Source organism: Miscanthus floridulus, chromosome 8 (assembly GCF_019320115.1).
Source record: "Miscanthus floridulus cultivar M001 chromosome 8, ASM1932011v1, whole genome shotgun sequence".
Taxonomy (NCBI): domain Eukaryota; kingdom Viridiplantae; phylum Streptophyta; class Magnoliopsida; order Poales; family Poaceae; genus Miscanthus; species Miscanthus floridulus.
In genome coordinates this window covers 48,975,157-48,998,258 of record NC_089587.1, presented here as the reverse complement: position 1 = coordinate 48,998,258, position 23,102 = coordinate 48,975,157, and the positions used below count along the sequence as shown (strand labels likewise).

Below are 23,102 nucleotides of genomic sequence, written 5' to 3'. Positions count from 1 at the left end.
CATCGTGTTGTCCTCCGAGGGTAGATGTGTGGACCTCTGGTGGCTTAAGCTACTCAAAACACTTAGGGACACTGGCGATTTATCCTATTTTGGTCTTCTAAGCCCTACGTCCAGCAGTATGGTGTTCTTCGTGTTAGGGATTCTCAAACGAGAGAGAGAGAGTGGTAGGGGATAGTGCGGTGTTGCTCTAGGGTTCTTGGTGAGATCATCCGATCAACTAGTCTTAGTCCGATTGTCTCCATCTATGGGAGCCCATGCCTCCCCTTATATATTTGAAAGGCGATGCAAGTACAAATCGAAGGGTTTTGTCTAGGGTTTGGAGATGTTCAGAGGGTTTCATATACTAGGAAGGTGATTGTTGGTATTTATTAACGCATATAGAAAGATTCTGCAAGCGCACAGGAATTACCTGTTGTAGCATTTCACCCGGAAGTATTTAGGGTATCGTATTTCCACTGAAATGGTGGTACTCTTCTAGCTAGTTCGTCCAAGGACAACACAATGGATAGAGTTGATCGAGGTTGAGATGGATTCTAAGGTTCTAGGGTCTAAGGATAGATAAACTCTACTTCCACTTGCTTGCTTCGGGCATCGGTGAATACTTGGTCTACCAAGAATTGTTGGCCTATAGCTCTACTGTCGAACCCAGACATGGGGGATTACAAGGAATGGATAGGGCTATCACCACCTGTCGCCTACCCCTCAACCATGGGGAACGAGGCAAACGAAGGTAGCCTCTAGCCTAGACACCACATCTATGCTATCGACTACTACTCTAGCATTGCGTAGGGTTATCCGTCTTTATCAAGGCCCTCTACTAGAGTATCCCCTGCGAGAACAAATGATGAACCCATAAACAAGTAAGAGTAAAGCTTAACTACTCGAAAGACTTTACAACCAAAAGAACCACGAACACTCACTTAGCGGGAGAACCCGACGAAGTATAGCACAGGTGTTCATTGAGGTACAAGATGGGGAGACACCGACAAGTTCGGCGCTTCCCTGAACTCTCCCTCACATCTCTCCCTACTACACAACTCTAGATAGCTAGCTAGGGCCTAAGACCTTGGAATGATGCTCAAGTGAGGTGCTCTTGCTCCTTGTGTGTTGTAATGAGGAGGGGGTGGTCTCCCTTTTATAGGCAGAGGAGAGGGAATGTCCCATGGCATATTCTCTTGATTCCTTCCTATCTTGGGCAAACCAGCCATTCTCCGGACCAATTCCTCTGCGAATACCTATTCCACCGACATTGGAGAGGCGGTGGGAGACCACCGACCAAACTTCAAGCCGATCGAAGCCACCCCCTAGGGTTCGGCCAAATTGGCCCTTCTTCGGTGGGTGACTTCCTTAGGGCTTCTAGAGTGGGCCTATGTAGTGCTTTCACTAAGAAAGAGTGATTTGATTTGCATTTGTCCTTGTTCTCATCTCTTTCAGGCGCTAATTCTATTGGTAAGTAGGCCTTCTCTCCTTAGGCTCTTTTGCTTTGCACAGTACTGATGTTATGCTTTGGTTTCTTTGCGCATTTTGAATGTATTTCCTATGTATTCCTTGAATGCCCTCCTGCAAATGGTCAAACATCAAAACTTGTGGAGATTGTTAGTTCTAAAGCCCTATTTCTAAGTTTAGTGCTTGTATGCTAGGATTTCATGCAAGTGTTGGTGGTTAAATATGTGAGTTAAGCACCGCCAACAGTGATGTGGGGGTCTAGAGATGTTCCTTGTCCTTGACCTTTTCTTAGAGATACTGGCTGGAGTGTGAGGATATTGATGATGGTAGTTACCATCCATCATGAACTGTCAATATAACTTGAAATCATGTATGAAAATGATCACCAATATAGAATTAGGGGTTTAAATTGATAATTTCCATGAGTTTTGGTAAATCTATGTTTTCAGTAGGGTTTATACAGAAAACTATCAAGGAGGATCAAATCATCAAAGTAAGTCATGCTTATCCGTAGCGAAAACTACCCCAGAACGGTTCCAGAGGATTTAGAAAGACACCACATCCGAAGCAGAGGCCGAGGCACCACCCGGTGGGGCCGGCCAGCCCCTGGCCCCACCTGTCAGTCTCCGCCTCGCTAAGTCGGTTCTCCACTGCCTTAAGGATTTCATCTCTATCGTTTATTCAAGTCAGTTTGATCCGAGGGCTCAGAATTGACGCTCCAGCCTATATATACCAGCCCCTGCCCCCCTCCTTTGCAATCTGCCATAAGTCAAGAGTAGATCAGAAATTAGGGTTTCTAGAGAGAAGATAATAGAGCTCTAGTTCTTCAAAGTTCTAGTATAGGCTAGCTAGCAAGGTTTAAGTAGAGTTTGGGCTATTGCTCAGGATTTTAGATTTGTCGCCTGGAGGCCTGACTTTGTGCCACTTCAATAGTATGTTGCTATTTATTATGTTTTTAGTTTGCTCTAGTTGTATGCTTGATATAGTTATGATTGATGATGAATTTATGCATATGTTCGCAAAACGCTTAGCTCAATACCCGAGTGAGTTAAGTGGTCGACATTATGTAAGCGTGGTGCTTAAATATTGTTTACCTGCGGATGCATTCTGCACTCTAGGTGATGTGGTAGATCAGTGGATGTGACACTCCCGTTGAGTCCTTTGTAGTCCACTCTCCTGTTTGTAGAGCAAGTAGAACCCGGTTGCGAAGGGAGTCAAGCTCTGTTCTTGATCTTCCTTAGTAATGTTCCTTATGCATAGATACATAGTTAATTATGCTATAGATGAAAGTGTATATACTTGGGTGTACAAAAGACTTAGTAAATATAGAATGACTTAGGAATCTTTTGCTCTTAACTAATCTCCTACCTAGCCATACTATATTTATGAGTATCTATTTCTATCTCTGGAATACTATCAATGCTTTACATTTATCATTTATTTATCATTTGACTTACCCATGCTATAGTATGAGAGTTAATGATCTTATCATAAGTATGCATATTTGTCAATATCTCCTAGCCACCCCATCGCTCCTCCCTGTGAATAAAATATAAATAATGATACCTGGTATACTCCCGGGTGAAATGCTATAATGGTATATTATCTGTGCGCTTGCAGGATACTTAATATATATGATTTTCTCTAACTTTACAAGTGTCATTAATAATTATCAACCAACACATTTCTGGCATCTTTGCTAGGGATGACAACTTAGTATTAAGGTGATGCTAAGGATTGCCAACAAGCATTTCTGGCAGCCGTTGTCAGGGAGGGGCACAAGGCTAAGAGAATTGATCAAATAAATACTTATAGACGAAATCATAAGTTTGCACCTCTGCTTTAGCAGGCTTACCCTTGTTTATCTTTATTCATATCTTATACAGGGCATTGCAGGATTGGTTCTAATTCACCAACAATCTCCATCAATCATAATCAACCAATCAAGAGGAAGCTCAATACCAGTTTCTGAAGCTATGGCTAAAAAGATTGCATGAATTCTCTGCTCCAAGCACTGAAAAACATTCGCACTGGACCAACACTCAAAACCAACAACCTTGAATTCGAGATCAAGCCAAGCCTAATCAACATGGTGCAAGCTACTCCATTTAGTGGAAAGGCACATGAAGATGCTAGTGCTCATCTCCAAAATTTTCTGGAGGTAAGCAGCACAATATCAGTCATCAAGGACGTTGCTCAAGACATCATACTACTCCGCCTGTTTCCATTCTCGCTAGTGGAAAGGGCGAAGCAGTGGTTCTACACCAACAAAGAAGACATCAACACATAGGCAAAGTGTTTCAAAGGCCTTTCTAGCAAAGTTTTTCACTATAGGCAAGACCAATGCCTTAAGAGGAAAGATTTCCAACTTCCAATAGTAGAAAGGAGAAACCATTCCAGAAGCATAGGAACATTTTCAAGAATACATTTTAGATTGTCCTCATCATGGGATGGAAGATTGGTTGCTCATGCAACGCTTTTACCATGGATTAATTTAGAAAGCTTGTGAACAACTTGATGCAACTACTGGAGGATCATTTAGGTCACTCACCCTTGGAAAAGTTGAAACTCTTATGGAGAAGATAGCCTCTAATCAAGGCTAGTCCCAATGCAATATTCAATCATGCAATAAGAGTGAAGAAATACTAGAAGAGGTGTGTGCACTATCAACCAAGATGGACGTCTTGTTGAATTGGCTTGAACAGTGAGCCAATTACAAGAAGGATCGTCAACCTATACAAGATGCTTTCAATTCCCAAAATATATGTGGAGAATATTTGGGGTTGAATTCCCCGAATATCAAGAAGACATAAATATTGTCATCAATAACTCTGCTCCACAACAACAGAGACAACGATGGGGGCAACAACAACAACAACGGTCAAATTACAAAGGCAAGTATCTAGGTAATTACTATAATTCTTCTAATCCTAAACAACCATCCTTGAGAGACTTGATCTTAGAACAAGCCAGGATTAATGAGAATATTTCTAAGAAGCTTGCTTTTAATGACAAGGTCCTAGAAAACATAAACACTAAAATGGATAGTTTTTCTCTGCTATAAATGACCAACTTAGCTATAATAAAAATATAGAATCTCAATTGGCTTAGTTGGCCGCTGCTCTACCTTTTGCTAATAACCTTGAAAAGGTCAATGCCATAACTACAAGAGGTGGCAAGTCTACTCATGATCCACCGTATCTGACAAGGACAGATAAGACACCAGCAGTAGTTCAGGAAGAGAAGAAGGACTGATGAAGTTGAAGAAGTTGAGCCACAAGCACAAGAAATGATGCAAGATTTTCATGACATCTCCTTCCTACCGTTTCCATGTAGAAATCAAAAGGCCAAAATGGATGAGCAGTTTGGTAAGTTCATAGAGGTAATTCAAAAGTTATATATTAATATTTCTCTGCTAGATGCCATACAGGTACCGACCTACATGAAGTACCATAGAGACATTCTGAACAACAAGAGACCACTGCCCACCACTGAAGTAATCAAGTTAACGGAGGAGTGTAGTGCGGCCATCCTGAACACATGACCTATCAAGAAGAAGGATCCAGGATATCCCACTATCAATTAGTTTGATCAAAAACCAGAACTTTGAGAATGCGTTATGCGATCTTGGAGCAAGCGTTAGTGTCATGCCCAAGAAGGTTTTCGACAAGCTCAACTATTCTACGCTCACGCCAATGTTGATGTGCCTGCAACTAGTCGACCAATCGGTTCTCTATCCTGCAGGAATCATCGAGAATATTCTAGTAAAAATATGAAACTTCTTTGTTCAAGTGGATTTTGTAGTAATTGACATGCAGGAGGATATGAAGACACCCCTCATTCTTGGGAGACCTTTTCTAAGCACTACAAATGCACACATTGATGTTGGAGCTGGAGAAATTAAATTCCATATCAATGGCAAGGAAGAGCAATTTTCTTTCAAGCCAAGACCGGAACAATTCTCTAATTTGGAGTGGCATGAGAAGCAAGCACAACCCTCAGGGTCTCCATCTCTGGGACCGACTGATGTACTCAAAGAATAAAGGACTTCTCTAGTCAAGTCGGTTCGGTGGACTTAAAATCCCGAACCCTCGCCGGGAGGTAAAATGGTAGTTATCCATATCTACTTCTTACATTGCATTAATCATTTTATCTTAGCATTTTTACTTTTCAACATCAGCATTAGAAAATAAAGATTCTCATCATGGCACTATAAAATTCAAGCCCCATGTAATTTTTTTATGGAGCGTAAAAACCTGTAAGAAATATTTACCAGTGGAGGCGTAAAATTTTAAAAATACCATTCATTCATCTTGTTATATTTCATATTATCTATAACATCTCAGATGTTAAAAAGCAGTTAAAACTTGATCATGTGCATCATGAAGCATAATCACCAAGTATTGAGTCCTAAATGCAACTTATGTTTCAAGTATAACATACATATGTTGCATAAGTGATGTTTCATTTATAGTTTTGCTATGTTGCAAATGTGGTGTTTCATATGTTGCATATGCTATGCCCCATTTATTGCATGTTTATGTTGTAAGTGTGATGTTTCAAATGTTTCATGAAATAATGTAATAGTAGTAATTAAGGTTCTTTGTGAATTTATATATGACAATTTGTTAAACAAGTAAAATTTTATTAAAATAAAGTTTATAGTACAAAGTGAGCTTTATAATGTAGCATCAAAGTTGATGATGTTTCCAAGCCAAACATAATGAAATTGGACTCCAAAGATTGAATTTAACGTTGTTTTCCCCTCTCTTAGCATTTTGGCTAAGTCATGGAAATCAATACTAAGTTCAATTTTGGGAGATTTATTAAATCAATTTTCATGAATAAAGATTGACCAATTGTTGTTACATTGTTTGATGTGATGCTTGAGTTGTGATATTGTGTAATTAGTTAAGATGTTAGATTAATATTTGCTCTTAAATAAATTACCAAAAATGCTTAGTTAAAACAAAACTTCAAAACCTGAAACTGAAACCACTTAACACCTCTTTGATCTTCCAAATCTTCAAAACCGTAAAGATTTTGGGGTAGATTCTTCAAGCAATGTTGGAGAGCACGTGTAGATGAGCAACTTTGGTTTTTGGAGTTCATCAAGTTGCTGCACGAAATCTGGAGAACGAGCAAGCTCAAGATGTAGTTTTTAGTCGCTATAGTAGCCTCACCGGTCTAGCAGCTTCGCTGCCACGCAGTGTGCTCATCGTCGGTGGCCGCCGTCGCCCTCGTTAGCCACCTCAGCTCGCATGGACATGTACCTTCCTGCGTGTTCGAGTGCAAGTAGGTGCTGGCGACGCTGGAGAACCATCCTCGCCTCCATTTAGGCAACGCCAGTGACCATCTCCCCCTCCTCTTTTAGCTCCGCCACCAAGCTCCTCCCCTCATCGGCGCAATTCGCCGCCCTTGCTTCACCTCCATCTAATTCCTTATGTCTCCAACTCTGCCAGCTCCTCATGAACCTCATTGACCCATTTGCGCCACCTCTATCCACCAAGATCGCCCCTGCGTGCTGTCGCCGTTGCGACGGTATGCCATGGCCGCCATGGATAGCTCCACTGTGGCCAGCTCATCCCGCTACATATCCCTCCCTCCTAGCTTTTGTTTTGGATTCCTTGCTAAGTGGTGGTGCTCATCGGCCTATCCGTTTCCTTGTTCCCCCTCAGGACATGCTAGAATGTGTCGTTGCCACCGGTTCTTGCCGCCATTTATGCCGCCGACACCAGTAAGCACGCCCGCTCCGCCCTCGCTTCAACCAAGTAGCGTCCCGATGTCAGTGGTGAGACCCTGATACTAACACCGCCATCCGTTTAACCTCTACCACGTCGTAGTGATCGAAGCACCGTCACACCGATATGCTTAGCTCCGCCGAGCCGCCGTTGTCGCAGGTAGCCACGCTGCTAACCCTAGCACGCCCAACAGACCCCTTGAGCGTGCTCGCGTGAGTGAGGCGAGTGCGCCAATGTGCTTGGTGTCGTCGGAGAGGCCGCCGTAGATCGCTGCCGCTAGGTCAGAGCTCCGTCATGCTACCATGGCCACTGGCGTGCATGCTGTTGCGCACTAACCGTTCATCCGTCACCACCAGCGTGTGCGTGAGAGAGAGACGAGGCCATCGGTGCTAGTCTCATCGTCGGCAAGGTCACCGTTGGCGAATACTCGCCGGTCAACGTACGCCGCACCGCAATCATCTCGGACACGATGCTGGGCCCATCTATCAGTGAGAGCGGGTGAGGGGGTGATGAGTGAGGAAGGATTTTTATCCTTTTTCGATGTTTAGAAAAAGCTAACAAATGTTGATTCTTGTTTAATTCATAACTAATTGCTGGAGCATGATAATAATATAATTTTTTTGTGTATGCTTGTTATAATATACTCTACCTAGGAAAAATATGAAATTAGCATTTTTAGTAATATTGTTATGCTTTAAAATTACCTCTTTTAATTAATAAATGCACCTTTCATGATTCTTATAGGCTAAAATATTAATCATTTAATCATGAAACTTTGTGTGTATGCTTTAAATGCTTAGACCTTGTCTTCACAAAAAGTTTGGCACTATTTTGATAATTATAAATTGGTTAATTAATTTAAGCATGTTTAAATGACTTTTATAGATTACTAAAAATACAAAAAAAATATAAATCCCTAAATGACTTTGATGTGATTTTGGATATTGTTTGTAGACGTTGAAACACCTAAACCCCTGTTGTTCCTTGACAACTTGATTTCTTTCCTTGATATGTTTATAATCAACTTGTTTATTTAATTATTAAAATGGTTTTATTAAATATTTAGTTTAGCTTCATGAATCCCTTATAATGATCATGAGTTAAGATAAATGTTAATTTCTTGCTGGACCATGTTAGTGTAATCCCTTTTCATGGTAGATAACTAATTAACTTGTTAGTTAATAAATAAAATGGTTACTCAAATGATTAATTAGTGAATGCATGTGATTAAGGAATGTAATGATCCTTGCTTACCCTCATGTTTGAACTTATGTAATGTTAGTTAAATACCTTACCTTGCTTCACTAGTATAATGTGGTAAGTATTGCTTTCATGATAATCCACTAATCACATTTGTTAGTTAAATAAATAAAAGTGCTTTAGGAGTAATAACCTTAGTTGTACCGTGAAGGAAAGTTGTATTCCACTTTCTTAGATTAGTTTAAGTTTTGCTATGCACTTGTGTGTCTTTCATCATGCATCATGTCATGCATTCCATCATGTTAAGCAAAGCACCATTTCATACATGTAGTACATACGAGAGTGAGAAGACTCGTGTTGATCAAGTTTTGGAGAAGGTCCATCCACTAGTGGTGTTGGTGCCAAGTCTGACCCCTATGATGTTCTAGGAAATCTAACCTTCTCTGCAACGTAGGCAAGCCCCGGTGCATGCCACCCTTCTATAGTATTTACAAATCTTTATTACACTTTAAGTCTTGTGAGATGTGCATTAAGTAATTAGGAGTTGGTCGAATACCGTTGTTGCATGATTACCTTGATATTCAGGTATCCTTAGTTCTACCCTGCTAGTATTAGGTCGATATCTCTAATGCTTAGTTATGCTTAGACTTTGATAGAAATTGAATGATGGTTTCATCATTCGAGAGAATATGTTTACCTTGCTCTTCTCAACTCTGGTTATGGGTTGTGATATACCAGTGGTTATGATAATATTAAATTGAGACCGAGTGGGTGGCTTGCATCGAGAATGGAGTCTTAATGTAGTGCCTCCTCCTGTATCGATTGAGGATCAGTACCGTTGTAGGCCACCGTGTGGTCGAGACCTTGTATTACTGGCCACATACTCTGGTAAGCCTAATATCTTGGCTATTCCATTATGAGAAAGGATAACCGCGCACTGGGAGTGGAGAGATGACTGAGAGTAGCGTGTACCCATCATGTGAAACCACTAGGTCGACTGCAAGGAGGTGGAGTACTGTATTCTCGGGTGGCACGAACCCATTCTCATTTTGGAGGATCCGAGTGAGGGTTGATATATGTAGGTCTATGGCCTGCATATGTCGTGTGGTAAGGAAACCCTAGCTGGGCCAAATCAATTCGAATCATCATGCTTCTTGGTTATGGAGACTCGATCCTCTGACCTGCATCATAGATTAATCAATGAACAATGGTACTATTGGATATGAGATGAGATGAGATGAGATGAGATGCTTAATGAAGTGATTGATTTAGACCAGGTGCTAACTAGATATCAATGATAACTTAATACAAAGCTAAAACATTGAAAGTAAGGATCCACTTGTAATAAGCCTTTCTGCAAAAGTTACTTCTTCCTTCTACCTTACCTTAAAAACCTACATGTCATTGGAGTCTTTTCTTCTAGTCGGGTAATACTTGTTGAGTACCCTCAAGTACTCAGGGTTTACTGACCCCTGTTGCAGGATCTGACTTGTGCTGCTCATCGAGGTCATGTTAGTGGACTCGGCATGATCTGGATGTCTTTTCTACCTTAGGTGCTCTCCTAAGGTTGCTTCCGTAATTCTACTCACATTTAAGAACTTAAGTTAAGTTTGACTTGAAACATGTTTTGTAATCTAATATTTTAAATCTCCGCACTCTGATGTAAGTTATTTTTGTACCAAATGTTGTAATATTGTGGTAACTCCATGTTGATCATGTATGAGTTGTAAAAATGTGGATGATTCGGGATTCCCCGAGGACACCCGACATACTATCCGAGTTATCTGGCTCACATGTGCAGTAGTCAGAGGTCTTAAAGATAATGATAGGTGCATGTGGGCTATATAATTTGGGTGGTTCTGCCACAGCTGGTATCAGAGCTCATACATGGATCTGCAACAATATTACCATTGAATACTTCAAAATGATTTTGCAAGTTAAAAGTTTTTGAAGGCAACAAATTAAAAATGTTCTTCTAATCTCTCTTATGCTTGCTGTCCAAGTTTCAGTGAAGATTTTCTAGTGACTCAAGTAGAAGACACCGAAAAGATTTCAACTCTTCTTCAGCAAATCAAGTAAAGAGTCGAACTTCTCCAACAATGCTCTAGTGAAGTGTCTTTCAACATCCCATCTGGTGCAGTGAGGATAGTATAAAGTATTACCCTATATAAGTAAGTTATATCCTGACTAACAGTTGTGAAGATGTATAGGACAAGCATGCATCATACCACTCACATAAGGTTAAAATAGAATGATGATTTAGATTTCCTCCTTTATTCTGGGGATAGCTATTTTTGCTTGATAGTTGTTCTGTTTCAATAAATCTCGTCATGTACCAGGTTTATGCATAAATGGCTAGGATTTTCTTTATTTCCTAGAAATGATTTTCGCACTATAAGGAATGATGAACTTAAGCTGCTCTATGCCATGGTTAAGAGAAGAAAGGCTTCACCGGTCAAATTTATGGTGAAACAATGGAAAGAAAATTTTGAACTTAAGGGAGATGTTGGGTGTACTTCTCTGGTCACCCGCATAGCCAAAAAATTGGGTCTTTTGGAAAATGCTTCTGTTGCTTACATTGATGACACTCCTCGTTGGTATATCGGCTATGAATATTTTGTCCAAGCACACATGTTAAAAAAGAACAATAATGGTCAACTTGTCAAGATGTACATGGATTAAACAAATGAAATCTCATTACCTAGACCAAAACCTTGGTTAGTATGCGGTGAAGTCTTTTGTCTTTGATTTATAGGTGAAGGAGGCCGCGTCGAGCCGGAGCGCTTCTGCGAGACTCACGCGCAACCCGCAGTCCATATACCATGGTGATGATCCTGATTCCAGAGGGACCAGCCTTCACTAGCTATGCAGGATGGGACTAGCCGGGATCTTCCCACAAGCATAAGCCTGAGCATGCTGGAGGGGAGCATCCCGCTCCTCAGCACGCTGAGAGCTCCTAGGCATCAGGGCTCAAGTGCATAGTGGCAGGATGGCAACTTCGACTATTATCAGCAGCAGCAATATGAAGAAGTCTTGAGTGGACATTAGGGAAGACATGTCCTTTTCTGCCTATGGTTACCATGACCAGCCCATGGGCTATCATGAACAGCAGATGGAGCGCCCCCGCCTCGACACCAGGCTGACGACTATCAAAGAGATGCAGCAAGACATTTGGAACCAGCTACACCAGCACTCCTAGTGGCAAGCAGAAATGAGAGAACACATCACCAACATCCAACAACATTAGGAGCAGGAAAACAAGAATTGGCATTACTTATTCCAGGGTCTCAACATTGACTCGCCATTCTGATCGACTATAGCAACACCCAGCTTGGGGGAGGAGGATCCCCCATTATCTAAGGTAAGTTTTCTTTTCTGATATTTTGTTTGCTTTTCCTTTGATTTGTTTTCCAGTTTGTCTTTATTATACTAAAAATGCATAATCCAAAAATAAAGTAAAAATGTGTCTTTATCTTATATATATTAGTAAGGTGTGATTTAAAAAATGATGTAAAACCAAATAAAAAGAGTGTGTGTATAGTTGACCTTAAGTTTGCTTTAATTTCTATTTTTTAAGAGCCAATAAATAAAAAAAGAACTTGAAGATAATGATTCACAATGGAAATGATGAATAGTTGCTCTGTTATAATTCCTTTTGAGTACCTAGTTTTTAGCCTTGAATTCTCTTAAGTTTTGGATATGACTATTTTGACATAAGAATTTGCTCTGAACTTGAAACTCGTGGGTAGCAGTGTTTGATCTAAGTCTAGGTAATTGACGGATATGATATGAGAATGGTCTGAGCTGTTATTTATCTTATACCAAGTGATACTAAAGTTCTAGAGATTTCTTTTGAAAAACATAAAAATGCAACATGATGAGCTCCTGTATGACAAAGCTTGAATTAGCACTAGAGCCAAACATGTTTATATTTAGACTACGAAAACTTCCACTCATATATGCTACTTGTTTTGCATTGAGTTTGGTCAAGCTTTGTTGATCCTTATGAGAGATTTGTCATGCTCTTAAAATCAAGATCACGTACACAACACCCACATATGCCCTACTCATACACTAGGGATAGGCGTAAAAATATGTTTTTCATCTAGATCCACCCAAAAATGTTTTACTCCTACAATGGGAGTAAACACCAAAAAATTCTTGATAGGAATCCATCGACCAAATAACCAAATAAATACTCTAAGTTTTTGTTGCTATCTCTCAAAAGTTTTGTTGCAAAAGTAAAGAAGCATGGGGCTATGCAAAAGTTATTCATGAAAAAAAGAGAAATAAAAAGAAAGTATTGAAAAAATGGACAAATGTCCGAGATTTAAAAAAATTGGTACTTAGATGGCCGGAAAAGAAAAGAGATGAATAAGATAGCACATATTTTCTTGCAAATATTTTCAAGTTTTAAAAGAGAGATAAGTTTTTAGGAGCATAGTAAAATTCGGTTAGCCACTATATGTATCCACCACATTCCACACACATGCACATTTTGATTTAATTGTATGACTTAACTCTCTTTGGATCCATTGTTTGACTTTACAACATATGTATTGCAAGTATGTTCTTTCATATTATCACCATTCCTATGAGCTCCACAAAAGCCTTAGTTGTAGGAAAAGGAAGGCATAATATCATTATTGCCTTGGTGAGGATCCACAAATACCATATATACTAAGAGACTTGAGAGTGTCATACAATGTAAGCTCTGAGTTTTATTTTGAAAATCTATAAAAAAACTCTAGAGTAATGGTTGAGCAAAGAACTTAAGACATAGTGCTTGACTTGATCGTTCTGTCTTTCAATTACTCAAGACCCAAGAGAAAGGCTACAAGCCCCATGGTTGAAGGTAACATGAGTAAGTTTGAAAGTCAAATCAATTTGTTCTAATCCAGAGGAGAATTCTTGTTTGAACGCATGTGTACTTTTAAGGAGTTACTACAATGTTTTCAAAGATCCTAAACTCCTGTTCCATTGCTAAGTTTAGCATTGCTCAGGGATGAGCAAAGGTTAAGCTTGGAGGAGTTTGTTGATGGTAGTTACCATCGATCATGAACTGTCAATATAACTTGAAATCATGCATGAAAATGATCACCAATATAGACTTAGGGGTTTAAATAGACAATTTACACGAGTTTTGGTGAATCTATATTTTCAGCAGGGTTTATCTAGAAAACTATCAAGGAGGATCAAATTGTTAAAGTAAATCACACTTATCCGCAGTGAAAACTACCCCAGAAGGTTCTAGAGGATTCGGGAAGACACCACACCGAAGCGGAGGTCGAGGAGCCGCCAGGTGGGACTGGCTGGCCCCACCTATAGGTCGGCCAGCCCCTGGCCCCACCTATCAGTCTCTGCCTCGCTAAGTCGGTTCTCTACCGCCTTAAGGATTGCAGCTCCACCGTTTATTTAAGTCAGTTTGATCCAAGGACTCAGAATTGACGCACTGACCTATATATACTAGCCCCTGCCCCCCTCCTTTGCAATCTGCCATAAGTCAAGAGTAGATCAGAAATTAGGGTTTTCAGAGAGAAGAGAATAGAGCTCTAATTCTTCAAAGGTCTAGTATAGGCTAGCTAGTAAGGTTCAAGTAGAGTTTAGGCTATTGCTCAGGATTTTAGATTCACCGCATGGAGGCCAGTATATCCATTGTATCCCTCTTTATTTATGACTTTGTGCCACTTCAATATTATGTTGCTATTATTATGTTCTTAGTTTACTCTAGTGTATGCTTGATATAGTTATAATTGATGATGAATTTATGCATATGTTCGCAAAATGCTTAGCTCAATACTCGAGTGAGTTAAGTGGTCTACATTATGTAAGTGTGGTGCTTAAATATTATTTACCTGTGGATGCATTTTGCTCTCTGGGTCATGTGGTAGATCACGGATGTGACATTCCCGTTGAGTCCTTTGTAGTCCACTCCCCGTTTGTAGAGCAAGTAGAACCCGGTTGCGAAGGGAGTCAAGCTCTGTTCTTGATCTTCCTTAGTAATGTTTCTTATGCATAGATACAAAGTTAATTATGCTATAGATGAAAGTGTATATACTTAGGTGTACAAAAGACTTAGTAAATATGGAATGACTTAGAAATCTTTTGCTCTTAACTAATCTCCTGCCTAGCCATACTATATTTATGAGTATCTATTTCTATCTCTAGAATACTATCAATGCTTTACATTTATTATTTATTTATCATTTGACTTACCCCTGCTATAACATGAGAGTTAATGATCTTGTCATAAGTATGCATATTTGTCAATATCTTTAGCCACTCAATCGCTCCTCCCTGTGGATAAAATATAAATAACGATACCTGATATACTCCCAGATGAAATGCTGCATTGGTATATTATCTGTGCGCTTGCAGATAGTTAATATATATAATTTTCTCTGAGTTTACAAGTGTCATTAATAATTACCAACCAACGCATTTCTGGCATCATTGCTAGGGATGACAACTTATTATTAAGGTGATGATAAGGAATGCCAATAAATGTCATGGGTGTATGGAGTGTCCGAGGATGGTTTCTATGGCGAGAACATGAGTCCTGGCGAGACGACGATCCTTGAGGAACATGTGGGGAAAATGAGTTTGGTTGATAGAGCACCTCTAAGGGGTGGGTCTCGTGCTTGAGCTACATGGTTTGGTGGAAGGTGCTTGCTCTAACTAACCTAAGGACTATCATAGGCTACACCACAAATCACAGGATTTTTATGTGCACACCACATTCCAACTAGGAAGGAGCATGTTGCTTAAATTAGTGCAGGTCACCACCAGTATTTGTGAGAGATAGTAGGCACCTAGTCTTGTGGCCCTGTGCAATTAGTGTGGAGAGTACTGAGATTATTCCGATATCCCTCAATTGCACAACCAGCACCTAGTTTTTAGAAGAATATCAAGAGCTAACTATGTGTGCCTAGGATGTCCACATGACACACATAGCAACAAATATGGTAAATATCATAACCAATGCTTTATTACATAGCAAAATATATTTACATTAACTTATATTTATAAAAAACACACAAAAAACTATCCTTAATCTTTTCTTCAGGCCTCCATATTTCATAAGGGTGATTGACTAGGGAAACACTCACCTAATACTCTTGGAACTCAGCGAAAACTCATCACTTGAGCCACCATTTGGTACTCGTCTGAGATTTTTGTTGATTGTAAAGCAAGTGTGAGCGCACCATACTCAACAAGTATAACATGAGGTTATGCAAGACTCAAGAAGGCTTGACTTGGTTGTACTGTGATAAGCATTATATTTTTAGTTGGTCATCTTTTATTGATTAAATGTAAGTTACTAGGTTATGCTTGGAGCTCCCATGTGAAAGTATAATAATTATCATTAAGACTAATAATATCCCAAACCATCCATAAAAACATCTATCTCGAAAAGATCTAGGCCGCTCGTCTCCATGAGCATGGCTGATATATCAGTTTTATACAGCTCTACAGAGTTTGTACAAGCAGTTTCCCCATCACTTGTGAATACCCGTATATATGCCTGAGGCGACCAACCTTTTGACTCACTTTCCAAGTAGGCAGGGTTCACTAGGAAGCTTTTCACTAGCCGTTTTAATAAGTAGCAGTTACTAAGGTTTTGAGATCTAGAGTGTCACTGATGGCTCTCCTCTGAAGTGGCACACCTTGACATGCAGCCCAGCACACACTTTGGTAGGACAAGACCCATACTCATCAAAGGTGCCTCTTGCCCTTTTGGTAAGTTGCTTACGAACTATAATAAGTCAAGCTACTTGGTTAAGACCAAAGCCATATAGTTCTTATAGTTGTACGATAAATCCTAGGTGGCCTCTTTAAGATTTAGTCTTTATGGAGGACAGAATAGAACACACAAAAAGGCCTAATGCTCTAGCCCCCTTCTGTCTATGTTGTTAAAAAACATCATTTAACATTGTTTCGTTAAGTCATTAGTCAACATTAACTTTATTTTATTTGGTGATTACAAGCTAAGTAAAACTATACAAATGCGTAAACCTAGGGTAATCAAGGAATACATGATATCAAAAGCACTAAGTAATATGAAAAGATGATTATAAGGTTATTAGGTAACAAGGAAACTCATATTACACTTGCCTTCCAAAAGTTTGCTCAAACTCTCCAACTTTTCGTTCTAGATCTTCCTCGTATAGCTTTCCTTCTTCTTTCGATAGCAATAACTAGCACAAGCACATGAAGATAACCTTAAAAGCAGTACACCAACATTAAAAAAAACATACTATAAAGGTTACTAATGTGTAGGGCTCGTTTCTATGAACTCGTGAGCGCCAAAACCACCTAAAATGAATCTACGGTTAAAAAGATAAGAGCTTTTGAAGATTTAGGGCTATTTTGGTAAATAAAAGAATATTTTGTAATTACTTTTCAAAATCAGGCAAAAAGTAAACTATGTAGACCACAAAATTATTTTTATAAAGTTTAAAGGCTCATTTGCTAAAATTCTATTTTTAGAACTATTTTATCAAATAAAACAAATTAATAACATCTTAAATATGATTTATGACATCATTAATCAATTTTATAAAAACAAAATAAATAAATAAACTTTCTAAATATTTTTATAAACAAAAAAAAATAGATTAGTTACATCATTAACAAATATAATGACATCATTGAGACAATTTTAGGTTCTATTTGGTACAGCTCAGTTTCACTAGTAAAACTGTTTTTTTTAAATAAGCTTCATAAGCAACTTTGCTCCCGTTCGCTTCGCTGAAAAAACAAGTCGAAACACTGTTCTGGCTGATTTATTATGAGAGAAAAACACTGTTCTCGCTAAAAAAACAAACTGAAAAGTACACATTATAAGACAAGCGAACATGACCTTTGTAGGTGAAGCTGAGCTGTTTTAGAAAAACTATTTGACAAAACAGCTTCACTAATAGCTTGATGAGAGAGAAACGAAGGAGAGAGCCAGGATAAGCTACTTTTTTTCAACTTCATCTAAACTCATGTCTTTGTGAGAGAGAAGTATTTGGCAAAAAAAACAGCTCACAAAAACACATGAAGCTGTTATGAGCTATGCCTAACATGCCTTTAAAACAAGTAAACTCATTTTAATAAAAGAAAACACTGATGAGCCCATATCTATAATTCAGGTAGCCGAGAAGGGGTAGAAAAGGAAGTTATCCAAGACTTAGAAAACAGTCGGCCGATTTTGGGAAAGGTTAGGGGCTAGATTCCAAAAGGGTCATGGCCGGCTGTTGACTATTCTGTGGACTCAGTCCATGGCTCGTGGACCAGCGAAGGCCTGAGCCGTGAGCCTATGGTCCACCGCGGACCGGGACCACAGCGAAGGGGTATGAGGGCATCTAATCCTGGCACTTAATCCTTCAGATCGACGGCCCAGGGAGCACCACCGGCTTATGGTCACCGGCGACCACAGGGACGCGGCGGCGCCATGGCAACTACGGCAGGCTCGCCGGCGAGGGCTCTGCCTCGAGCTAGGGAGCACGACGGACGCCGGGAACCAGCACAAACGGAGGAGGAACTCACCGCGAATTCGAAGAGGGGCTTCACGGCGACCAGCTCGGAACGGAGACGGAGGGAGACGAGGAGAGGCAGACGGCGGCGGTAGGGAGCTCCGGCAAACTTGGGAAACCCCCGAATGGCCACGGATTCCTGAAATCAAGCAGCAAGGGATGAGTTCCATGCTCTTGCGCATCCAACCAGGCCCAAACTGTGCCGGAGGCGATGTGGACAAGGAGTTAGACGGCGGCGAGCGGAGCTCAGCAAAGCTTCCGCGGCGGCACTGCAGTGCGGAAGAGAGGGCGTGGAGAAGATGTGGTGGCGGGGTGCGCTTTCGAGGCCGCTGGTAGGTTTATAGGGGCGCATAGGAAGGGGAGCGGCCAATGGTGGAGCTCGGTGGGCCATTAATGGCGAGCGGCGGTTATGGAGATGGAGTGGGGGGGAAAACGGTCGATTAGTGTGGGGTTAAATGAAGAGGAGTAGTAGTAGTGGATGCACTACCGCAGGGTCGGGTCAGTGCGCGAGCAAGCGAAGAGGCGCTGGGTGGAGCTCGTCCGCGCCATTGATGGAGGAAGGGGAGAGAGAGAGGCGTTCGGCTGGAAGTGGAAGGAGGTCCTGACAGGCGGCCGCCTGTCAGCAACGTGGAGAGAGGGGAGCTCGCGGTGGGCCGGCCGGCTGCACGGAAATGGTCCGCGGCCTGTGAAGAGAAGATGAGGGAGAGCGGGATGGGGCGGGCCGGACTGAGAAAAAGACCACAAGAGAGGGAGAAAGGTTTTGATCTTTTTTCTTTTTTAAGACATTTAGAGTTCAAATTTGAATCTTTTGAACCAAACAAGTTTGAAAACTCCTTTTAAAATTTTCAAACTTTGAAACTGACATTTGAATTTTTTTAATTCAAAATTTGAACTAGTTTTTAATAAAACTTTAATACTTTTTTTTTAAAATGAGCAAAACGTACTCTCATTTAATTCGATTTAATAAATCATTTTTCACACATTAAAATTAATGCAAAGGCATGAATGCAACAAACATATCAATTTTAAATTTCAAATTTTGAGAAAATCACATTTTTCACTGTTTAAATTATAACATAATTAAATCTTGGAAAATTTAGAAAAATCATGAAGCCATATTTATTTTATTTAGTGTTTTCTATTCACAACCCAAAATCGAATTTCTTGGGGTGTGACAGCTTTGTGGTGGCGTTCTGTGTATTTCACTCCGACGATGGACAGGACTGGTGTTAGTCGGCCTAGTTTGTGGTGGTAGTGTTCACCTCGACGGTGACATGTCAATGGTGTTCGTATGGGGTAACGGTGTACTCTCTCCAGAGGTTTATAATCTATACGTATACTCGTGAGCTTAGTCATGATCACTTACCTATGTGTAGGGCTCAGCTATCTAGCTTCTCTTGTGCTTTACTTCTCTCCCTAGAAGATAGTCTGGCCTGAGGCCATTGAGACAAGAGGGTGCACAGGCCGCCTCATCACTTAGACTGAGAGAATGAGGGTGATGAGAGGGATGATGAGTGGTGACAAGAGATGTGGAGAAATGGTGAGAATGAGTATGTTGGTTGGATTTCAGAAGATATATTATATACTTGTTGCTTTTTCGCATGCGCTAAGGATGCAAACTACAACCAAACTAGTAGGATCACTAGATCCCTTTATTTTTTATTTTCTAATAAAGCTCATTGTTGCTGACCATGGCCTGCACACATCTGGTGGTGTGCAAATGTCTTAACTTGTAGTTGTGTTGAGAATAGTAGTGGTCTCATCTATGCTCATGGATGTCTCTAGATTGGAGATTTCACCAAGCTTCACTGCTACAATTAGAATATAGTGTTTTTGTTTCACTTTATCCCAAAGGGCTTTTATCCAAACTATTGTATTAATCTTATTTATGCACTCTAATGTGGTATGGCAATGTAATCAGTTGAAAATTGGATACCCATGATAGCCAAGAAATCCAGGGACTATCAAGAGGGGAAAAGAGTCAATGGTTCATATCAAAATGGACGCTATCTTGAATCAATGGGTCCATTTCAATGTTGGAGCTCCTTTGACCAAACTTTGTACCCATGCAAACCAAGATAGGGGCAACCAGGAAGAAGCTAGAGAGGCCTAGGCACTAAGAAGCGAGGGTCGGTTGACCCTACCCTAGGTCACCTGACCCCCCATATCCACTCTACCGCCTTAGCTTTGGCAACATGCAAGCAAACACAATCCTAAGTGATCCTAGCCATGCGTGGTGAGACGGTTTGATATGAAGGTGGACATATGTCTTCACATGGATTCATGAGCCTACTTTGTTGCTCCCCCACCACTATAAATAGAGGAGCTCACTTTACTTTATAGCTTAGAGGAGTCTACACTTTTGTATCAAGGAGAAGCTCTACCTCTCTAGTAGTGTTAAAGAATAGTGAGAGAGCAAGGGGGAAGCCGGTGCTAGGTCTATTGGCACTCTCCTGACTTGTACCTCGGTGGATGTTGTCTCCCTTCGAGTACTTATATGGTCTCTGGTAAGCATTAAGTAAGTATTATCTTCTATTGTTTATGGGTTCATCGCTCAACTATTTGAGTGCTCTAGTCTACTTTAAGTATTGGATTAGAGTAGTGATCTCTAGTGTAAGCGTGGACTTAGACTATAGGTTGCCTTTGTTTGAGGCTTGCCCCACGAATAGATTCTGGTAGGTAGTAGGTGGTGGTTGTCCTCTCTATCCTCTGTGTTCCACCATTTAGTTGAGTTATTAAATAGTAGGGCCGCATGTTAGAATTTTAGTGCCCTTCACACCCTTTTTCGTTGCTACCTGCTAGGTCAACGTCCTAGAGTAAACAACTAAAGTACATCCTTGCTTGATCTTCTATCATAACCACATAGATCCTCTCTACCCATCTTTTCACCTACCTCTAGCTATCATAGGATGGTCCTTGTTGGCGGTCCTTATCGCCAAATTCAACCACCAATTATAGTCCAGAAAGGGAGAAATAAACAATCTTTTAACACATATACCTTTACTATTGACATAGTTCCATCTGTATTGGAGAAAACATGTTTTGCAGGAGTCATACTTGAATACAAGGGAATTATAGTCAAATACGCCATCAAACAAAGCGCAAAGCAAAGGAATAAAAGGAGAAAGCCCACCTACATGCCAAATCTGGGCCGAGCACCACTAAGGAAGCAACCCAGGCCTAGCCAGCAGCCCACTGGAGCAAGGCGGTGGCAAGCGGAGCAGGCTAGGGTGCGGCTGCAACTAGGGTGCGGCCATACCGCCCCTAGCCTGGCTTGGCCCCACCTCTCTCCCGCGGTTGCATGGCGGCATGCATAGGCGGTTTCCGATGGTTTCCTAATTACTAGCGTCGAAACCGACCTCTCTCATGTATAATAGATGGGTGGCCTCCTCCCAAACACACACCACACTTGAAGAGCCTCTCTCCCTCCGCTTGTATTCTTTTTACTAGTTTTAGTAGTTGGAGCAAGGGAAGAAGCTTCATTGGAAAGCTTATACTTTGGAGTAATCTTGGTATGAATAATATGAAGATTTCTCCTATGTTCTTGCTCTCACATTATCAACATAGCTATGTTATGAACTAGAGCTAAGTCCTTATGTATTCATTTAGCATAAAGAACTTTATGCTTAATCTTTCATACATACAAGTTTAGACCAAGACCTAAATTGAGGTAGTAGGTTCTACTTTAAGATTAGTTTGGTCATTATATTCTTGTGGGTTCGTCATCCGTTCCCAAGGTAGATGCTCTAGTAAGAGGACTCCTGATAAAGACGAAAGTTCTTGGCCACCGCTAGAGTAGTAACTGATAGTGTAGACGTGGTGTCTATGTTAGAAGTTACCTTCGTTTGCCTCATATCCTATAGTTGAGGGGTAGGTGCTAGGTGGTAACAGCCCTATTCGTCCTTCGTAATCCCCCATGTTTGGATATGACGTAGAGCTATAGGCTGGCATCGACTGGCAGACTAGTTGCAATCCGGTGCCCGAAGTAAGTTTATAGTGACTAAAGCTATCTTAACTAAGGATCTCTACCCCTAGAAATTCATGTATTTGTATGATCATCTGCTCATCTTAGCGTAGCTATACAAGATAAGTCTGCTCTAGTTTAGGTTTTATTTTTTCTTTCTTTATCTTTATCCTTGAGTTTGGCTTGAGTGTGTGTGTCACACTATCCAATATCTATCTTAGATTACCGCTGTTATGGACTTTGGTCTACTATGTAGTCATGTTATCTTGTCCATATCCTTATTAGAGACTTTTACACCATGCCTTCCTTTGGGAAAATATAAATGAACGTTACGAATACTTCTGGATAAAATGCTACAACGATATATTCATGCGCTTGTAGAATATTTCTGCGAGTGTTCAGAAATATCGTCACGGCGTTTCTAGTGCCATTACTAGGAAACACCGATCCTAGTGATTGTGCTAAGAAACATCAATAGTCCTATTTAGTCTAGTTCACTCCTATTCCACATGCAATCCGATACCTTGGAGTACTACCGGGTGAAAGCTACAACGATATTTGTGTGCTTGCGGATTTATCTTTTTGTGTTGGCAAATACCAACATCCATCATTCATTAGACTCAACTCTTCACATCACACAACATGTATGACTTCTAAAAGACATTATCACAGAGCCCAAGTCCAACTATCCATGTCACACATGATGCAATGACCCCTAGAGGCATTCACAATCTCCTCCATCACCATGTGACCCAGAGATGTTCAAGGATTCTCAACTAGTGGGGTTTGATACCACTTGTTAGACTACATGCTCAATAAAATATCCCAACAAATCTACTAACCTATATAAGAATACGAAAGCATAAATATCATGGAAAAAATACAAAAAAAACAATATTGAGGCACAATGCTTTTAAAATAGGTTCAGCCACTTTTCCTGCATCCTAGAGGTATGATTATGGGAGCTTGTCCACATAAACAACAATTGCACTGGTATATGAGTGCTCTTGTGACCTTGTCACCACCCAAATAGGAAGATAACAAAGGGCTTATTTGGTATAGCTCAGCTTCATTAGTGAAGTAATTTTTTAGTATCATGAAGTAGCTTCAGCACTGAAGCTAAAACTATTTTCAAAAACATTCGGTAAAACATTTTTTAGGGAAGATAACAGAGAAATTGGATTGGAAGAAGCTAGTATTTCCAGTTGTATCCAGCTTCCTGAAGAACTA

At 40.4% G+C, this 23,102-nt stretch overlaps 1 long non-coding RNA gene and 1 other non-coding gene across 2 annotated transcripts; both read right to left on the bottom strand.

Moving 5' to 3' along the window:
- Positions 1 to 3,791: 3,791 nt before the first annotated feature.
- Positions 3,792 to 3,898, bottom strand: LOC136478596 (small nucleolar RNA R71). The gene has a single exon (XR_010764319.1). It is a non-coding gene; the product is annotated as a small nucleolar RNA R71 (small nucleolar RNA).
- Positions 3,899 to 13,511: 9,613 nt separating this feature from the next.
- LOC136471928 (uncharacterized) lies at positions 13,512 to 18,531 on the bottom strand. The gene is made up of 4 exons (XR_010762161.1): positions 18,396 to 18,531; positions 17,922 to 18,047; positions 14,243 to 16,585; positions 13,512 to 13,880 (listed from the first exon to the last, which is right to left on the bottom strand). It is a non-coding gene; the product is annotated as an uncharacterized lncRNA (long non-coding RNA).
- Positions 18,532 to 23,102: the final 4,571 nt, after the last annotated feature.